Source organism: Schistocerca piceifrons, chromosome 7, assembly GCF_021461385.2.
Source record: "Schistocerca piceifrons isolate TAMUIC-IGC-003096 chromosome 7, iqSchPice1.1, whole genome shotgun sequence".
In the NCBI taxonomy this organism is placed as follows: domain Eukaryota; kingdom Metazoa; phylum Arthropoda; class Insecta; order Orthoptera; family Acrididae; genus Schistocerca; species Schistocerca piceifrons.
Window position 1 is genome coordinate 85,651,386 of NC_060144.1, and position 21,617 is coordinate 85,673,002.

At 43.9% G+C, this 21,617-nt stretch overlaps 1 protein-coding gene across 1 annotated transcript in view; it reads right to left on the reverse strand.

Moving 5' to 3' along the window:
• Positions 1-6,886, reverse strand: part of LOC124805001 (poly [ADP-ribose] polymerase tankyrase-1-like) — a 60,940-nt gene extending 54,054 nt beyond the window's left edge. Inside the window, exon 1 of the mRNA XM_047265398.1 lies at positions 6,799-6,886. The gene's annotated coding sequence lies outside the window, so the exon portion shown is untranslated. The remainder of the gene's footprint in view (positions 1-6,798) is intronic.
• Between the last annotated feature and the right edge of the window lie 14,731 nt (positions 6,887-21,617).

The following is a 21,617-nucleotide window of genomic DNA, read 5'->3' on the forward strand; positions in this document are numbered from 1 at the left end:
GAGTCCTGATGCTCCAGTATGATGGCCAAGTATTACATATTTTTTACGGATTTTAGCTAGTTTGAAATTTGCTGTACCTTTGTAACCGAAATCGACTTGTTTTTTATGAATTGAAAAGTCAGTTTATGGAAAGTTTCAGGTTGGTCTTGTGGATCAGGTCGTGAAACTGGCTTTTGAAAAAAAAAATAATGACCCTCTATCCCGGATTTAATCTATGTAAGCTAAATGTGGCCATATGGGAGGCATTTCGGGCGAAGGAACAGGGGAGCTTTGGAGCTGGAAAATATAATTAAGAAAACGCAACATGTTCGAGATCTCAAAAGCCTCTCAAGATGACTCAGAACATAGGAGTAGACAGTACAGTTCTACTGGATTAGTCAAAAAATTACGGAAATTGTAATTATTTCAGAGAAGAAATCAGAATTGGGGGACTGCATCAGAGGAAATGGTAGCTGAACTCTGAATGGACCCATAAAGGGACCCCTGGAATGAATTAGCACTCAAGATGGTCAAACAGCGAACTCTAGAGAAGCAACGCAAATCTGCAGCAGAAATTTCTGCGTCTATGGTGAAATAACAATTTAGATGCACTACGATAGACATATGAGAAAGGGAAAGTCTCAAACTCTAAGATGCGTACACAACAGATTTTTTCAGACTATTTTCTCAGTCTTCCTACAACGTTATCAATGTCGTCTAATCTTAGAGCTATCCGCCCCGATATCTGAGTGGTCAGCGTGACGGGTCCGATTCCCGGCTGGGTCGGGGAGTTTCTCCGCTCAGGGACTGGGTGTTGAGTTGTCTTCATCATTTCATCCCCATCCGGCGCGCAGGTCGCCCAATGTGGCGCCGAACGTAATAAGACCTGCACCAAGTTTGCCGGACCTGCCCCGTAAGGGGCCTCCCGGCCAATGACGCCAAACACTCACTTCCAATCTTACAGCTATGTTTACAGGGCAGGGAAGATTCAAGTTTGCCTCATATCTGTTTCGACTGGCCGCCAGAGCTGCTGGCATATGTGCAGAAGGTGTTCAAGTCTTATTGGCTTCTCTAACGTAATAAAGAAAGAAAGACGCTATGGAAGTGTAAGACAGGAAAAGAAGGTAACTCAGCAGTCGACAAACTTTTACTAAAACTGTGGTGGAACGGAAATTCATACAATTTGCAATGACAAACCTCCTAACAAACAGTTATGCCATTTGCCTAAGATAAAAGGAGCATTCTGCTACCTGAAACCTTATGTGGCGCACACACTTTATTTTGTATGCCGGAATATTTTCCGTATTAGTGTGAAACATCGCTTGCAAGAAATATGAAGCGTATGAAATGTACTATTGTGAAAATTGTTGTATACTCTCATTAACAGAAACATAATACTTCATATTTAGTCTTGTCCATCACATACCTCGTACAAAAATCAAACCTAAACAAGAAGTATCACAAAATTAATATGATGGAGCATGTTAAAAAACTAACCATCTCCATCTTTCACTTCTCAGACAATAATATGGTGTGTGGTGTGTCAGCTCCATGAGCTGCCTGCTCCTGACAAGTTTCGCAACGACGATTCATCAGCAAACGCTAACCCTATCAGAACTTAACGCGAGATCAGCCGTATGCTCACTGAAGGAGGCTTCAACTGGACCTCTTGCGTCTTATCGGCTAAGCTATCCACCCACGCCTTACGGCACAGCCTGGAACACATCTAGACCTTCACTGTTGATGTTAAGCAACGTACCCTGCAAAGTTCACGATTCGTTTTAGTTTGCAATGGAGAGGTATGGGCTAATTTACACGTTCAAGTCTCACAGTAATGGCAAACTTGCAATCCCTGTTTAAATTTTTTCCAGTGAAAAAGACGGGAGGTGTGTGGTAAGTTTAGAAACATACCCGTTGTGAAAACGTTACCTTGACGCTGCAGAATCACAGTTCATTCGCTTTCAATTTCTGCAGTTCCACGTAACACACTTACCATGCACTCACAAACATAATTTGCATTCAACTACAAATTAAATGTGCATGAGTAGGTAGCACAAAAGACCAAGCAGTCGAAGTTTTAGGAAGTAAAAGCCTGGACCAGGCAGACTGCGGACCGTGATTCATACTGGCTGACTGCGCATGCTATACAGCAGTGAGCGCCCTGCCCCACTGCGTAACTCCACAGCCTCCTTGGGCAAGGTCAGCGGCACTGCCTCACTGGTCACCCACAGCATCGATCGAAGTTCGTCCTGTTGCGCTGCTACTGTTACGGATTGTCGGAGTGTAAACAAGCATCCAGCGCTATGACTCAGTGCTATTTTTACTTTGATAAATGCTTGCCTTTGCTGGGAAATTTTATTCCGCCAAGGCGTACTCCTAAGTATGCGATATCCTGTATAACTGTTTTTAATTTTAAACTATTACTCGAAATCGTTTTACTGTATGGTTAAATGATGATGGCGTCCTCTTGCGTAAATATTCCGCAGGTAAAATAGTCTCCCATTCGGCTCTACAGGCAGGGACTACTCAGGAGGAAAGGAAACTGGCGTTCTACAGATCGGAGCATGGAATGCCAGATCCCTTAATCGGGCTGGTAGGTTAGAAAATTTAAAAAGGGAAACGGGTAGGTTAAAGTTAGATACAGTGGGAATTAGTGAAGTATGGTGGCAGGAGGAACAAGAATTCTTCTCAGGAGAATACAGGGTTAGAAATACAAAATCAAATAAGGGTAACGCATGAGTAGTTTTAATAATGAAAGGAAAATAGGAATGCGGGTAAGCTACTACAAACAGCATAGTGAACGCATTATTGTAGCCAAGATAGAAACGAAGCCCACGCCTACCACAGTAGTACAAGTTTATAAGCCAAGTAGCTCTGCGGATGAAGAAACTCAAAAAACGTATGATGCGATAAAAGAAATTAGATAGTTAAGGGAGACGAAAATTTAATAGTCGTGAGGGACTGCAATTCGATACTAGGAAAAGGAAGGAAAATTAGTAGGTGAATATGGACTGGGGATAAGGCATGAACGAGGAAGCCGTGTGGTAGAATTCTGCACAGAGCGTAACTGATAATAGCTAACACTTAGTTTAAGAATGATGAAAGACGGTTGTATCCGTGGAAGAGGCTTGGAGACACTGGAAGGTTTCAGATTATATAATGGTAAGACAGACAGAGGAACCAGGTTTTAAATTGTAGGACATTTCCAGGGACAGATGTGGACTCTGACCACTATTTATTGCTAATGAACTGTAGACTAAAACTGAAGAAACTAGAAAAAGGTAGGAATTTAAGAAGATGGGACCTGGATAAACTGAAAGAACCAGAGGCCATACACTGTTTTAGAGAGAGCATAAGGGAACGATTGACAAGAATAGGGGAAAGTAATACAGTAGAAGAAGAATGGGTAGCTTTGAGAGATAAAATAGTGAAGGCAGCAAAGGATTAAGTAGATAAAAAGACGAGGGCTAGTAGAAATCCATCGGTAACAGTAGTGATATTGAATTTAACTGATGAAAAGAGAAAATATAAAAATGCCGTAAATGAAGCAGGCAGAAAGGAATACAAACGTCTCAAAAATGAGGTCAACAGGAAGTGCAAAATGGCTCAGCAGGGATGGCTAGAGGACCAATGTAAGGATGTAGAGGCGCATATCACTAGGGGTAAGATAGGATACTGCCTACAGGAAAATTGAAGACACCTTTGGAGAAAAGAGAACCACTTGCATGAATATCAAGAGCTCAGATGGAAAACCAGCCATAAGCAAAGAAGGGCAAGCAGAAAGGTGGAAGGAGTATATGGAGGGTCCATACAAGGGTGATGTACTTAAGGACAATATTATGGAAATGGAAGAGACTGTAGATGAAATGGGAAGAAACTGGCAGAGCACTGAAAGACCTAAACAGAAACAAGGCCCCAGGAGTGGAAAACATTCCATTAAAACTACTGATAGCCTTGGGAGAGCTAGCCATGACAAAACTCTTCCATCTGGTGAGCAAGATGTATGAGACATGCAAAATACACTCAGACTTCAAGAATAATATAATTCCAATCCCAAAAATGCAGGTGTTGACAGGTGTGAAAGTTACCGAACTATCAGTTTAATAAGTCACGACTGCAAAACACTAACACGAATTCTTTACAAGAGAATGGAAGAAATGGTAGAAGCCGACCTCAGGGAAGATCAGTTTGGATTCTGGAGAAATGTGGGAACACGTGAGGCAATATTGACTCTGAGACTTATCTTAGAAGGCAAACCTACGTTTCAAGCATTTGTAGACTTATAGAAAGCTTTTGACAATGTTGACTGGAATACTCTTTCAATTTCTGAATGAGACTGGGTTAAAATACAGGGAGCGAAATGGTATTTACAATGTGTACAGAAACCAGATGGCAGATATACGAGTCGAGGGGCATGAAAGGGAAGCAGTGCTTGAGAAGGGAGTGAGACAGGGTTGTAGCCTATTCCTGATGTTATTCAATCTGTAAACTGAACAAGCTGTAAAGGAAACAAAAGAAAAATTTGGAGAAGAAATGAAAACTTTGAGATTTGCTGACGACATTGTAATTCTGTCAGACAGCAAAGGAACTAGAAGAGCAGTTGAAAGGATTGCACAGTGTATTGAAAGGAGGATATAAGACATAATCAAAAGCAAAATGAGTATCATGGAATTAAATCAGGTGATGCTGTCGGAATTAGATTAGGAAATGAGACCCTTAGAGTAGTGAATGAGTTTTGCTATTTGGGAGGCAAAATAACTTGATTGTCGATGTAGGGAGGATATAAAATGTAGAATGCCTATGGCAAGGAAAGTGTTTCTGAAGAACAGAAAGTTGTTAACGTCGAGTATAGATTTAAGCGTCAGGAAGACTTTTCCGGAAGTATTTGTATGGAGCATAGCCATGTATGGAAGTGAAACATGGACGACAAACAGTGTAGACAAGAAGAGAACAGAAGCATTCGAAATATGGTGCTACAGAAGAATGCTGAAGATTAGATGGGTAGATGACGTAACTAATGAGGAGGTACTGAAAAGAATTGGGGAGAAGAGGGATTTGGGCCACAACTTGACTAGAAGAAGGGATCGGTTGGTAGGACACGTCCTAAGGCAACAAGGGATGGAATTATGGAAGCGTCCGATCCCACCCGTCTGCTTTGACCCATGACGTCACAAATATGGCGGAAACAAAAACAAACACACACACTTTCCACAAGAAGCCTAATGACACTAACGGGACAAGCGCGGGAAATGGGGTGTTTTGGGTGGGGGGCAAACTAAATATAAACAAATTTAGACGCCTTGCGTAGCTACAACGTGTAAGTGAAGACAGCCATGCATGAATACCCACCCACCTCCCCAGGGGTCGTAACCCCTGCAACCCATAGAAGATAAAGATGCTGGGTCTAGTGCAACAGGGGATACAACCCGTCGGCTTTGGACAAGGACGTCACAAGCCGCCAGAGAGCAGTTTCCCATTTTCGCTTTTGCTGTTATGTTTCAGTTTCGTTTTTTTACTGATTGCTTAATAAAGTGGATCTGTTTATTCTATTTCGTGAGATTTTTTTTTTAAAGCCAAAAAACACTTATCAGCCACTGAAGGGAGCTACAACACTAAGAAGAATCGCTTCTCGATTGGCCGCTTGTGACGTCATTGTCCAAAGCCGACGGGTTGTATCCCCTGCTGCACTAGTCCCAAGATGCTTCAGTAGCTGATTAGTGTTTTATGTCTTTTTTAAAAAAAATCGCACGGGATAGAACGATCAGATCAGAAAGATAAATATAATAAACTAAAACAGAAATTCGAGGAAACAGATAATTAAAATAAGTAATAAGTGTTTTTAAATTTTAAAAAATCTCACGAGATAGAACGAACAGATCAGAAAAGTAAATAAAATAAGATAAAACAGAACTGGAGACTGCCACACACAAACCAACCTCCTCGCCGTCATGACGTCACACACGACAACACCCTTACGTCACGGGTCAAAGCCGACGCGTGGGATCGGACGCCTCTGTCGACCCAAAGGGATCATCAATTTTGTATTGGAGGGAAGCGTGGAGGGTAAAAATCGTAGAGGGAGATTTAGAGATGAATGCACTAAGCAGATTCAGAAGTATGTAGGTTGCAGTAGTTATTCGGAGCTGAGGCCTGCACAGGATACAGTAGCATGGACAGTTGCATCAGAGCAGTCTCTGGACTGAAGACAACAACATCAACAACAACAACAACAACAACAACAACGACGACGACGACGCCGACGACAAATCAAAATCGCTTCAGAAATTATTTATAGACTAATTTTTTCGAAAGGCATTCATTAGTGAAATTTGCCAAGCACGCTTTCGGATAACAGAAACTGAAAATCCTTTAACACTGGAAAAGATGTCCTCGCATCTGTATCGATGCAAAATCGTCACCTCATGCCCAACTCGATAATGTAATTCATGCCTACCTCTGCCTTGTTCACACTTCAGTCCAACATCAAACACGGTCTGTTCTTCGAAATCTACCAGTGAAATTCACATTACAACTACAGTAGAATGACACGAGGAAGCGAGAGAGAAGGGTAACATACCCAAAGCCGTTAGCGAGCACCTGACCACACACACACGCAAAAGACACTATTGGCGGGCAGAGAAACTTGGTAACTGTCACGGAACAAACCGGTGTGTCGTATCGGCAAGTACTCGCCGCTTCCTGCTACGCATCCTCTTTTAGTAGTATTTACTTAGATATTTCACTTAATATTTTCACATCTTATAAACCTGCACTCAAGACCAAGGACGGTGTTAGAGTCGTGCTGACTCAGGCTCCTACCTGCTGTATACACGCACGCCTGCACTGCTGTAGGCACGAAACACAATGGCACCTGCTCTCTTGCTTGCTACCAACGCCACGTTTCGCGAGCGACTGTTGAAGAGAACAGGCGAGGCTGCAGTTTTGCCGTCACGTGACCCCCGCTCTCCGAACGCTGGCGGAGAATGCCGAACGCGCGAGGCGTGACCTTCGCTTCATGCAGCTCCGTTTCTAAGACGTGAGCCAACTCCGCACTTCCTGTGATGGAACGCAGCATCCCGAGTGAATTGTTCAATCCACCATTTGCCTAGACGTCCGCTCACCTTTGCTCAAAACGATGCCAGTGACTTATCTTTAGTACATATTTTGACAGTTAGCCCCACTTTGCGGTTAAAGACAACTGATGCTGTGCAAAATTCGCCTTCCCTATTTAATCAATATCGAAATTATCTGCACAACAACACATATTTAGACGGAATACGATTGTACCATCTTAAGTAATATCTAAGTTTTACAACGCATGCTTCAAGATTTTACATTTATTTCCGGCATTTTTTCCCGTATTTTATTGCGAATATTATATATCGTCAGTACTTACTCAATTTCCGAATTTCGGAATCTTGTGGCTCTTGCGCATCCTTTTACTCCTCTTAGAAACATTATCTATGTTACTTGTATGCAATTTTCTTGATGTTTATATATAGCCGACGATTCACTTCCGTAAACAAGCATTGTCTTATAAAATTATAATTTTATTCATTTTTATTCATTAGTTTATTGTTCCAGACATGTTCCCAAACTTCGCTAACTTATCTACGTCTTCGCCCTACTCACACGCGACATCACAACTTAAATAGTCAAAATGTTTGTCCTGTTCTATTGTTACCACAGTTTTTGTCCTTACAGGATGCTTTCCTTTAAAATACATTAATTTGGCCTTTTTTCTGAATTCGTCAAACAGTGCTCTTCACACATCTTACCTAATAAAATCATTCCCCTCTGTAGGTCATCTTCATTCTCCGTCAGTAGTGTGACTTCGTCTGCATACAAAACGCCATTCTAGCGGAAACAGTTGTTAATCTTAGTTCCCCGTTTCGAAATTATTTTTATTAATATATTAGAGAGAAGCAAATAGGTTCTAAGTGGGTAACTTAATTAATTCATATGAACTGTCCATTCAGATCACTGGAATATTTCAAATCGATTGTTTGTTCGGCTGGGATCCGTCCACTGATTTGTAACTGCTCGCGGCAGTTAAATTTATGCGTCGGCACTCGTGTGGTACGGTGAAATTAATGGTTCCAACCATGTTGAGATGAGCAAAACATTTTTTTTGTAGTATGTTATTTCTGGTATCGTTCTTTAATGATTTCTAGTAATTAGCTGTTGTGTCTGCTGCGACTGGTTAATGGAGGACAGATCTGGCAGACGATACATTTTGATTCACCATTCTGAAGAAGGTCTCGTGCAGTATTTGGTGAGTTTTCTTACGAAAACGTGAGCACAATGGAAAAGTCCATCAAAAACTCCCATTTCTCTGTACGATTTTCTTAAATAGAATGGCGCAGAATGCGATTACTGTTGTGTCTAGGCAAGACAGCCTAGACACAATGAGAGGAAGCCGAAAGGCACGCGCTTAAACTCACGCAAGCTGGCGTGAGGTCTGAAACAGGATACGTAATGAATGCTATAAAGAAAAGTACGTAGCTTCTGGAATACTTAACTTTAATCCACATTTGTAGAACATCGCTCTTGATGATACATTAATAGAATCTCAATATCAATTGAATTCGGCGCCTTGCTAGGTCGTAGCAAATGTAGCTGAAGGCTATGCTAACTATTGTCTCGGCAAATGAGAGCGTATTTGTCAGTGAACCGTTCCTTGCAAAGTCGGCTGTACAACTGGGGCGAGTGCTAGTACGTCTCTCTAGACCTGCCGTGTGGTGGCGCTCGGTCTGCTATCACTGACAGTGGCGACACGCGGGTCCGGCGTATACTAATGGACCGCGGCCGATTTAAAGCTACCACCTAGCAAGTGTGGTGTCTGGCGGTGACACCACAATTACCTCTGCAAGCGCCAGTTACCTTAACTAAAATTTCAAGTGTACCTTCTGCAGCTTCAAACTTAGTGCAGTGCATTATACACTGAGGTGACAAAAGTCATGGGATACATCCATTTGCCCGACGTACTGCAGCAACTCGACGTGGCATGGACTCAACAAATCGTTGGAAGTCACCTGCAGGAAATGGTTGACGATGATGTTTGGTTTGTGAGGCGCTCAACTCCGCGGTTATCAGAGCCCGTACAAATTCCCAACCTTTGCTCAGCCCAATATCGCCACCTTCATGCATTATGATGAAATGATGAGGACAACACAAACACCCAGTCATCTCGAGGAAGGTGAAAATCCCTGACGCCGCCGGGTATCGAACTCGGGACCGCGTCGCAGGAAATGGAGCCATGCTGCCTCTACAGCCACCCATAACTGCGGAAGTATTGCCAGAGCAGGGTTTTGAGCGCGAACTGACCTCTCGATTAAGTCCGTAAGTGTTCGATGAGATCTGGGTGGCCAAATAATTCGCTTGAACCGTCCAGAATGTTTTTAAAAGTAATCGCGAACACTTGTGGTCCGGTTGTAAGTAGGCTGTTTAGGTTTTTATGTTGATAACGGCACGTGGCGGTCTGTATGGAAATCACTGGCTGTGCTGTGTGCAGTCTGTGGCTGGGTGGCATTGTTAGAATAGTCGCTATTGTAGTGTTGGGCAGCTGGATGTGAACAGCGCGTAGCGCTGTGCAGTTGGAGGTGAGCCGCCAGCAGTGGTGGATGTGGGGAGAGACATGGCGGAGTTTTGAGAGCGGTTGATCTGGACCTGCGTCCATCAGAGAGAGTAAATTTGTAATACTGGATGTCATGAACTGATTATATATATATATATATATATATATATATATATAATGACTTTTGAACACTATTAAGGTAAATACATTGTTTGTTCTTTATCAAAATCTCTCATTTGCTAACTATGCCTATCTGTAGTTAGTGCCTTCAGTAGCTACAATCTTTTATTTAGCTGGCAGTATTGGCGCTCGCTGTATTTCAGTAGTTCGAGTAACGAAGATTTTTGTGAGGTAAGTGATTCATGAAAGCTGTAGGTTATTGTTAGTCAGGGCCATTCTTGTGTAGGGATTATTGGAAGTCAGATTGCGCTGCGCTAAAAATATGGTGTGTCAGTTTAGTTCAAAATGGCTCTGAGCACTATGCGCCTTAACTTCTGAGGTCATAAGTCGCCTAGAACTTAGAACTAATTAAACCTAACTAACCTAAGGACATCACACACATCCATGCCCGAGGCAGGATTCGAACCTGCGACCGTAGCGGTCGCTCGGTTCCAGACTGTAGCGCCTAGAACCGCACGGCCGCTCCGGCCGGCTGTCAGTTTAGTGATGATCAGAATAAGTAAAGAGAGAAATGTCTGAGTTCGTCCAGTTTTGCTTAGCTGATTGAAAATCAAATAACGTAAGGGGTTTACCAGCACAGTAATTCACTAATTTTTCTAAGGGGACGTTTCACGGTGACATGGTGCTTGGTCATCTACAAAAAATATACAGTTTAACGGCGGCAAATGGTCTCCGGGCAGCCGAACATAATCATTTCCAGTCAATGATCGGCTCAGCTGGACCAAATGACGCAGTCCATTGCATGCTAGCACAGTGAACACCATTATCTAGCCACCACCAGCTTGCATAGTGGCTTGTTGACAACTTGGGTCCTTGGCTTCGTGCGGTCTGCGCCACTCTCGGATCCTACCATCAGCTTTTACCAACTGAAATCTGGACTCATCTCACCAGGCCAGTGTTTTCCAGTCGTCTAGGGTCCAACCGATACGGACACGACCCAGGAGAGGCGCTGCAGGTGATGTCGTGCTGTTAGCAAAGGCACTCGTACGTCTGTCGTCTGCTGCCATAGGCTACTAAAGCCAAATTTTGCCGCACAGCCCTAACGGATACGTACGTCCCACATTGATTGCTGCGGTTATGTCACACAGCGTTGCTTGTCTGTTAGCACTGACAACTCTACGCACCTGCCGCTGGTCCCGGTCGTTAAGTGAAGGCCGTCGACCACTGCGTCGTCCGTGGTGAGAAGTAAGGCTTGCAATTTGGTAGTCCTGGCACACTTTTGACTCAGTGGGACTCGGAATATTGAATTTCCTAACGATTTTCAAAATGGAGTGTCCCATGCATCTAGCAGGAATTACCATCTCGCGTTCGGAGACTGATAATGCCTGTCGTGCGCCTATAATCGTGCCGGACGCCTTTTTTACATGTGTCTCCTGAGGGCGAATGACGGCTCCGCCAATGCCCTGCCCCTCCTATGCCTTGTGTACGCGATACTACCGCCATCTCTGTATGTGTGTATCGCTATCCTACGACTTTTCTCAGTTTAGTGTAGGCTGTTATTTACTACACACGAGAATCAACTGAGGTGATGTGTGAGTAGGTTCGTTTATTCCTGGCCGTGATGTTCCGGATGAGAAATACTCGGAGTATGATAATGAAGTTTTACATTAAATTACAAAAATTTCGCTATTCACCAGTGAAAGGCTGAGCGTTACATCTGATACTATTAGAATAAAGGCTGGTAATCGTATTACATGTTTTCAAGGCCCCTATGTCTATGATGAGACAGTACTGGACTGTAAAGTCGGTTACTAAATCATCAGTAAGATGTAAGATGTCGTTAGATGTAGGGGATTCTCTCCCAGAAGGTACTATTTCCTTTTCGTTTTTACGTAAAAATCTGTGGCACCTTTTCCATACAGAGGTGAGAGGTGGAGAATTCTAGTACGACGTAAAATGACACGGGCGCCCTGTCGGACAGCGGGCAGCTACTACAGGAGAAAGACGGGTGACTCGCCGGTATAAGCAGTGACGTCACTATTGTGGAGGCGAGGCCAACGAGAAAGATAAGCCGCGACACGTACTTCACGAAGGCAGTCCTACGCCACTCGCTCGCTTGCTCCCTCACTCAAATCAGCAGACAAACTACGTTTCTACACCTGTTAACTCGCAACTGGGCGTGTCCGTACAACGAAAACTGACTCTGCTATTAAGGAATCTTACTGTTATTAGTCCTATAATGATGGGAAGTCCATGGGCCTACTTATAATTTGTTACGGCTGTACTGGCGTACAATAAAATAAAATCATGCTAAAATTAGTATCAGTTGCATAAGGCACCACTACCAGCATGTAATTAGTACTGATAAGCAGAAGAGACTAAATGCTATAAGCAAGCCGTTATAACATTTCTATCGAGTATTGGTCTTAAATTAAATTTTGCTGGAGTACTGTTAATCAGTAAGACTTCATAATAGCAGATTCCAGTGGAAGATGGAATTCTCGTTAACAGGTTTTGAAACGCATTTTGTCTGCTGAGCTGAGCGAGCGAGCGAATTCGTGACGTACGCGCCGCGGCCTGTCTTTCTCGTGGGCCTCGTCTGGAGGCGGGAAACAGCTTCCGTTCTGAGCTCTGAAATCTTAGGCGAATGTTCATATTGAGGGACTACGTGACTGTAAATGGTAGATAAAAAATATTATGCAAATATAGTAGCGTGAAAAGAGTAAAAAGTAAATTACTGTCGTCGGCGCCTTTACTCCGAAACAATTACTTTAGAATTTACGCTGTATGAAGGGCGCTACCATTTATAAAATTTATGTTTTCATTAATATTGTTTTGCTTGTGGCAAACGAGATGTTGACGAGCTCTTGTAAAGGGCAATCAATTTAGTTGCACAGAAATTGCATGCAGTACCCGACATAGGAGATAGCGCGCGATAGTAGAACACTAGAGTTAATTACTTTATAGACTCTTAGAAGTAAGAACCAGATTCAGACAGAGCGGCGTTCCACTTAGATAAGCAGATGATAGTTATGGTAGAGTTAAATAGGCAAATCAGGAGAAAACGATGAGGTGTAACAGAAAACCTACTACATGATGAGAAAGAAGAAAATTTCCTTTCAGAATAACTCCGAACACTTCTTAACATCTTGTCGTTCGCACACATTTCCTTAGTACTGTAAATTATACAATTCAAGAAGAATATTTAATAACATGCACGTCTGGCACCAGTCGTTGTAGAATCAGCCACGAAGTCTTCATTTTATTGTTTCATTAGCAAGTGTGCGACCCCTGAGACTACATCAATGAATTACGAATAATTTAAATAATTTACGTTATACGTGAGACACTTTCTGACTTCTGACGTCGACTTGTGACAGTCGAAGCCAGAGAGGCGGGCGAGTCTGTGACGGAACAGGAGGTCAGGGACAGATGCACTGGTGGCCCCCAGTTACTTGGCGTGGGAGCAAAGTGTGAGTGGTTGTGTGAAAGGAACGGGCCGGTGGTTCGGTTTGGCGGAAGTGGCGGTTGGGTTTTGTATGACAGCCACCATGCGTCTAAAAGTGGCTTGACTGGGGGATGGACCGGTTTAATGAATACGAAGGAGTTATAGAGATACTTACTGTCATTGTGGTATCATTAGTAATTCGTTACGCAAGCCGTGCAGCAACCATATGTGAACTGGTTTCGGTTTACAGTATAACTTTTCGTACCGGTTTTCCTGTGCGCTTGCTCTGCTGTAGCAATTCTCCTTATCTCAGACGAACACATAACAAGGTTTCACGTTAATCTGACACAATCAACTTTCATTGGAACATAGGTGATTCAGTGTGTCGCCTAAAACAGCTTTTCGAAAGTGGTCCACATCTACTGAAATTTCAGAGAGTTTCAGGAAAGCGCTGCATACCTTCTAGTAAAGGGAACGAGGTAATTACGGCAGTCCGCGAATGGCCCTAAGAGCCATAGTATTCAGCGCAATTAACTGTTCCGCCGACAGTAGGAAGTTTCTTGATTTTACTGCACGATCCGGTGTGGCCGGCCAGAGTGGCCGAGCGGTTCTAGGCTCTACAGTCTGGAACCGCGCGACCGCTACGGTCGCAGGTTCGAATCCTGCTTCGGGCATGGATGTGTATGATGTCCGTAGGTTAGTTAGGTTTAAGTAGTTCTAAGTTCTAGGGGACTGATGACCTCAGAAGTTAAGTCCCATAGTGCTCAGAGCCATTTGAACCATTTTTTTTTTTTTTAATCCGGTGTCAGTTCGTACGCCCCAAGCCATATACAATGTAACATGCAAAATAGCCGATGGCGTATCTTACATTGCAATGCCGACAATGTTCAGTCCTCGAACTTCAAGTCTGAAAATTCATTGTAGAGCAGTTATTGCGCGCTCAATGGCGTGCTATGCTGCAAATACAGGATGTTCGGAAATTGCCGTCACAAACCTCTAGGACCTGTAGAGGGGAGTGAGTACGTAATATTTTGAATAGGAACCCATGCCCGGATACATCATCCAACATTGCAACAGAGTGCCGAAGTTATAAGCACCGACGTCTTTCAGGGATGATGGGGACGGATAAATGTATTAAGCTTAGGTAAGGGTCTGTGATACGGAGGCGAACAAGTTGAAAGTTACAAGCAAAGCTCGTTCAGATACCTCTGACGTAGGAATGCATGTACCGGCACTGTTGTTGCTAAGAATTTAGGGTATGTAACTCTCAGAGGTGGTATTATGGACCAAAACAACGAAAAACTGTTTAGCAATTATGGTATCTAAAATGGATACCTGAGGAGCTATGAGCACTTGGTCATATTCGCTAGTGTGAAACACAGCTCCTCTACTGAACAAGTGCTCATAGCTCTTAAGGTATGCATTTTAGGGCCAATGTTTATCGGAATTTTTTTTCTTATTTTGTCCTCTGAAAGTTGCTTACCCTACAAACTTAGTCATAACAGCTCTAGTGCATGTATGCCACTTCAGAGGTGCAAAAATTCAAATGGCTCTGAGCACTATGGGACTTAACTTCTGAGGTCATCAGTCCCCTAGAACTTAGTACTTAAACCTAACTAACCTAAGGACATCACACACATCCATGACCGAGGCAGGATTCGAACCTGCAACCGTAGCGGTCGCACGGTTCCAGACTTCAGAGGTATCAGAACGCTTTTCGCTTGTGACTTTCGACGCGTTCGTTTCCGGTACAGGTACCCTTACCTCAAATGATAGAATTATCCTCCTCCATCATCGTAGAAAGTTTTCAACACCATCACAGAATCACTAGGGTGAAAAGTATTTAAACCGACAAACTCTGGGAGGTTATAGGGGACATCAAAAGAAATATTTTTCCCTAATGTCATTTTTTTCCTATGAGGATTTTTTAAACCGGTGGAGGCCATATTACGCTCTTCAGTTGTTAGAGGCCGTATTACGATCTTCAGATGTAGGCAACTATTGTCCACCAGTGTAATATTGCATTGTCTCTGTTTACTAATGGAGCGATACACCTGGAGTGAGTACACTGATATGGTTGGTGCGTACTACGTAGCGCACCACAACGGACGAGCTGCACAGCGGGTTTATCAACAACAATATCCTAATCGCTGTATCCCGCATCATACGACCTTTGCTGCAGTGTACCAACGTCTGCGTGAGAACGGGTCATTTAGCAGATTACCTGGACAGGGATGCCGTCGCACGGTAAGAACGCTGCAATTTGAGGAAGCTATCTTGGAGCACGTGGAGCGGGATCCTTCAATCAGCACTCGTGCAATTGCACGTAACATGGGGACGAATCAGACGAATGTAAGAACAGTCCTTCGAGAGCAATTTTAGCTTCCATTTCACTTACAGCGTGTCCACAACTTGGAACCAGTTGATTATCCACCCAGAGCACAGTTTTCGCAGTGGTACCTGGAACAGTGTGAAATGCATCCCACATTTCCATCCTCTGTGTTGTTTACCGGTGAAGCAACGTTCGGGCGTGATGGAGTCTTTAACACCCACAATTCGCATGTCTGGAGTGAAGATGACCCACATGCCACAGTTACTAGCGCTCATCAAGTGCGGTTCTTCGTTAATATGTGGGTGGGTGTTGTTGGGGACTGTTTAATTGGGACGTATCTGGTACCTAGGCCATTAAATGGCAGGCACTATTACAATTTTCTCGACAAAGCATTGTCAGAATTGCTGGAAGATGTCCCGCTCCCAACAAGACAACGCATGTGGTTCCAACATGACGAGGCGCCGGCACATTTCAGTCGTCGTGTGCGTCGATTCCTGGACCGACGGTTCCCAGGAACGTGGATTGGCAGAGGTGGTCCTGCACCATGGCCTGTTCGATCCCCAGATATGTCCCCTCTGGACTTTTTTGTGTGGGGAGAGATGCGCAACCTATTTTACGCAACTCCTGTTGCATCAGAAGAGGATCTGGTTGCCCGGATAGTAGCAGCAGCAGGAACAATTCAGGATACTCCTGGGGTTTTTACCCGTGTCACACAGAACATCCTCCGACGGTGTAACCTTTGTTTACGTGTCAATGGAGGCATTTTTGAAAATCTACTGTAACTGAAAGTGTGTTGTGCTAATATGTTGTCTCTTGGTCATAAAGAAATGGAAAAGTGTTTGTTGGTTTAATTAATTTGCCGCCAGAGAAATCTTCCTCTACCGGTTTAAATACTCCTTATAGGAAAAAATGAGATTAGGGAAAAATATCTGTTTTGATGTCTACAACCTCCCAGAGTTTGTCGGTTTAAATACTTTTCACCCTGTATACATACATTTACAGGCGACGGAGCCTGTACTCCGACGCTCTGTAGCGTCTTTGGATGCGTCCTACTCAAAATATTCAGTACTCACTAACCTCTACAAGTGCTAGAAGTTTGTAACGGGAATTTCCGAACGCCCTGTGTTAACGAGCGGTGCCTACAGCCGAAAGAATCCTATCATTGATGAAACACATCAGTGATACTAGGAAATTTAACTTCTGTGTCAGCTACACAATTCATGTCAATCTTTTACAGAAATCGTAGTCCTTTCACCATCGACCATTGCACTGAAAATTTTGAAACACGTACATATGTGAGATTCCCGTGTGGGAGACTTGATGATAGACAGCTTCAAAGAAAACTGGAACAACACCGCGAGTAAGTAATGGATGCAGAATTTACTATGCCATATACAGAATGGACTCATGCGATGGAAACTGTTGTCCGAGACAGATATTGATGTGAGATTGTTCATAAGGTTATGTTCGAAAATTATTTTTAACAGACAGAGAATCGATTAGCGAGAGCATCAGCGGTCGAAAAGCTGTTATAGCATCAGTGACTACAGGTGTTGCAACGTATATTATCGAAACGGCTTAGAAACGAATTATTAAGGATCTGCGTAGACAATATCAAATATGCAGCTCTGAGAACTAAGATATGAATAGGAAGTGGACAAAATAAAAAAGAAATGTACAAAGCTCCTTCGTCATGTATTGCTGAGGGCTACGAAAGGCCCATAGTGTTCCAACTCCCATATTACTAAATTTTCTATGCAATCGAAGAGACCTTTATCACGGATTTGAAGGAAGTATAAGTCTAGTTGACAGACAAATACAGAACAAAGCAAAAGTGAACGTAATGAGAACAATGCAAGAAGTGTTCAGTGAATTCGTAAATAAAATTATGCCAACCAGTCTCACTAAAAAACCTAACAAGTTTTGGTGTCACGCAGAGTAAGTAAACGTTTAGAAATGATCTGCTGAGTCTCTCAGTGACCTTACTGGAAAGGAAACGGGAGACAACTGCGAGAAAGCCGAAAAACTGAATACGATATTCCAAAGTACAGGGTTAATCTACATGGTGGACCCATTTTCAAAATTTCGTAGTTATGTACAAATTCAAACGAACAAGCTTTATGCCAATGAAAACCGGAAGTTTCAAAGTTTTTTCATAATGTTTGATGTCAATTTTATAAATTTAATAATATGTAATAATTTGTAATTAAATAGTTTTTAACAATTATTTAATAATTAGAACTGTGATAAATGTTATAAATGTTCAATGTGATCACCGTTGGCTGCACGGCAAACGTCGACGCGGTAGTCAAACTCATTGCACACACGTGAAAGCATACCTGCTGTTACTGAGTGTACGGCAGCAGTGATCAGGTTCTGCAGATCAAAATATGTTCAGACGTGTGTGAAATCTTATGGGACTTAACTGCTAAGGTCAGCAGTTCCTAAGCTTACACACTACTTAACATAAATTATCCTAAGAACAAACACCCACACACCCATGCCCGAGGGAGGACTCGAACCTCCGCCGGGACCAGCCGCATAGTCCATGACTGCAGCCCTTTAGACCGGTCGGCTAATCCCCCGTGGGTTCTGCAGATCGTTCAGAGTGGTTGGTAGATGTGGGCTGTAAACAACTTCCGTCACATAACCCCATAAGAAATAGTCGCAGCGTGTGAGATCAGGACATCTCGGTGGCCAGAAGTGCAGAGCCAGGTCCAGCAATGAGGAAGGGTGTCATTCAAAAAGCATCGTTCATCACGGTGCCAATGGGGCAGAGCTCCTTGCCGATGGAAAATGAAGTCCTTGGAATCTTCCATGACTTAAGGGAACACCCATTGTTCCAACATGTCCAGGTACGTGATTCCTGTTACAGTTTTTTCCGCTAAGAAAAATGGTCCATAAACCTTTGTACGGGATACGACACAGAACACGTTGATCTTCAGTGAGTCTCTTTCGTGTTGCAACGGTGAATGTGGATTTTCCAAATACCATATACGAACATTGTGTCTGTTGACTTTACCACTAAGGTGGAACGTCGCTTCATCGCTAAAAACTATACGCCGTAGAAATGCGTCATGCTCCATCTTTGCTAGCACATACCCACAAAATGCAAGACGCTTCTCTTTGTCATTGGGGTTGAGAGCCTGCACAAGTTATAATCGGTAGGGTTTGTGTGGTGTCACAGCGAGACACCACACGTGCTAGGTGGTAGCTTTTAAATCGGCCGCGGTCCGGTAGTATAAGTCGGACCCGCGTGTCGCCACTGTCAGTGATCGCAGACCGAGCGCCACCACACGGCAGGTCTAGAGAGACGTACTAGCACTCGCCCAGTTGTACAGCCGACGTTGCTAGCCATGGTTCACTGAGAATTACGCTCTCATTTGGCGAGACGATAGTTAGCATAGCCTTCAGCTAAGTCAATTGCTACGACCTAGCAAGGCGCCAGTTACCCTTTGCTATGTATCTAATGAAGCATGTACAGTAACAAGACCAATGTTCACGAATTGTGGATTAAAGTTAAGTATTCCAGCAGCTACGTACTTTTCTTTATAGCATTCATTATGTATCCTGTTCCAGACCTCATGCCAGTCTGCGTGAGTTCGAACGCGTGCCTTTCGGTTACCCGTCACTGTGGATAGGCTGTCTTGCCAGTCCACAACAAAATTGGCGACGACGATTTAACGGTCGTATTGCACTAATTTACTTGTCATGGCTTCGCCACAATCTCCAGATGTACTGTCCGAATTTTATCGCTTGCAGAATCAGCAGACGCAGGCCTTATTGGATGCCCTTGGACAGCTCGTCCAGGGTCAACGTGCGATGCAAAACGATGCGGCAGCCGCCGCTCAGCCGCTACCGCACCCACAACATGCAGTTGCACCACCGTTTCGACACTTCGATGCGGCGATGGAAACCTGGACGGAGTGGTCACGCCAATGTGGATTTCATCTCGCCGCCTACAGAATTCAAGGTACCGAGCGGCAGCCTCATTTATTGGCGTGTGTAGGGGTGCACACGTACCGTGTGATAGTGAAATTATTTCCCCGACGCGACGTAGCAACTCTGTCCTACGAAGAAATTTTGTCTGCATTAGATGCCTATTTCAAAGAATCAGTCAATGTAGTTGCAAAAAGGTATACGTTCTTTCGTACAAAACGTATGGCCAGTCAAACTAATCGGGAGTGGGTTGCAACTTTGCAAGGCCTTACAAGGGATTGTGCTTTTGAGTGTGAATGTGGACTCCCTTATTCAGATACTATGGTACGTGATGCAATTGCACAGAACGTTTCTGATGTTCGTCTACGGGAACAAATTTTGAAACTAGTCAATCCCTCCCTTCAACAAGTGATAGACATATTGGATAGGCAAGACACACTTGACTTTGCTCAGGAATCATTTGAAACTTCACCATCTGTGTGTCACATTAACCGGCCCGCCGGGCGAGCTGCACGGAACTGTAAACAGCCCGCGCGCTCGTCCGCGCAGCCACGTGTGCCGCGCCAGCACGCACATGCAGTGAAATCATGCCCGTTCAAAAAAAATGGCTCTGAGCACTATGGGACTCAACTGCTGAGGTCACTAGTCCCCTAGAACTTACAACTAGTTAAACCTAACTAACCTAAGGACATCACAAACATCCATGCCCGAGGCAGGATTCGAACCTGCGACCGTAGCGGTCTTGCGGTTCCAGACTGCAGCGCCTTTAACCGCACGGCCACTTCGGCCGGCGAAATCATGCCCGCGGTGTGCTATTAGACATTCGCGTGAGAATTGCCTGTCACGCCAAGCTATTTGCTTTTTCTGTAATAAAAAAGGACATGTTCAGATTGTTTGCCAGAAAAAGCTCAGAACGGACACTAAAAACCATTCCAGGCCCTTTGCTTCGCGCCGGAATCGAACCAAGAATACTCAGGCTCGTGAACCTTCGCCCATAGACATTCATGTAGTTAATTCCACTCCGCCCAGTGCCACTCCTTCTAACAGTGACTGTGTTCGTCCCACAAAAAGTGTGCGTCGACATCGACGGAAATCACGTCAAGTCGCGAGTGATTCTGTACCAGTGTCTGTTCACGTTGCACGAGACAGTCGCTCTTGTCGTCAGCAGGACAATAAACTTTTTGTAGATTTGGATATTAATGGCAACGTGATCCCATTCCAGCTCGATACCGGAGCTGCAGTTTCATTGATCAGTAAAGACACATACACACAACTGGGCACACCTCCGTTGCGTGCCGCAAATGTTACGCTAACTACATATTCAGGTGTGTTAGGACAGTGCAGCCTTCTTCCAACATACAAGGGACAAACAAAACTTGTGTCATTTACGTTCTTCATTCTTCTTCTGCAGTGAACTTGTTTGGTTTAGATTTATTTCAGTTGTTTAACTTGTCTATCATAAATCAGGTCCTATCAGTGAACCAGACTGTGCCATCGGACAGTGTTTCTCGTCTATGTGAAGAATTTGCAGACATTTTTGCACTGGGCCTTGGTTGCGCTAAGAACTATGAAGCACATTTGGAACTGAAAGTAAACGCGCAACCGAAATTTTTCAGAGCGCGCGATGTTCCCCACGCATTGCGTGATGAGGTCGCAAGAACATTACACGATTTAGAATCGCAAGGTGTAATTGAACGTGTGCAGGCTTCTCTCTGGGCCTCACCCTTAGTAATTTTGCCAAAACCTTCCGGAAAATTGAGACTTTGTGTGGACTTAAAGGCAACAGTGAATCCACAACTAGTGATTGCAACTTTTCCTTTACCCCGTCCGGAAGATCTTTTTGACAAACTGTGCCCGGGTAAATATTTTTTTTAAGTTGGACCTAGCAGATGCGTACTTGCAAATACCGGTGGACGAAGAATCCCAGCGCGTATTGGTGGTTAACACGCATCTTGGTTTGTATCGATTCAAAAGACTGCCATTCGGGTGTGCATCCGCCCCTGCATTGTTCCAGCAATATTTACAAACTGTTTGTGCGTCGGTCCCTACTGCAGCAAACTATCTGGACGATGTTGTGATCTCCGGAAAGACAGAAGAAGAACATTTAGCCAACCTCCGCACATTATTTCAGGTCTTCCGACAAAATGGTCTTCGCTTGCGGAAGGACAAATGTGTTTTTTTTGCTCGTGACTTACCATATCTGGGACATGTAATCAATGCAC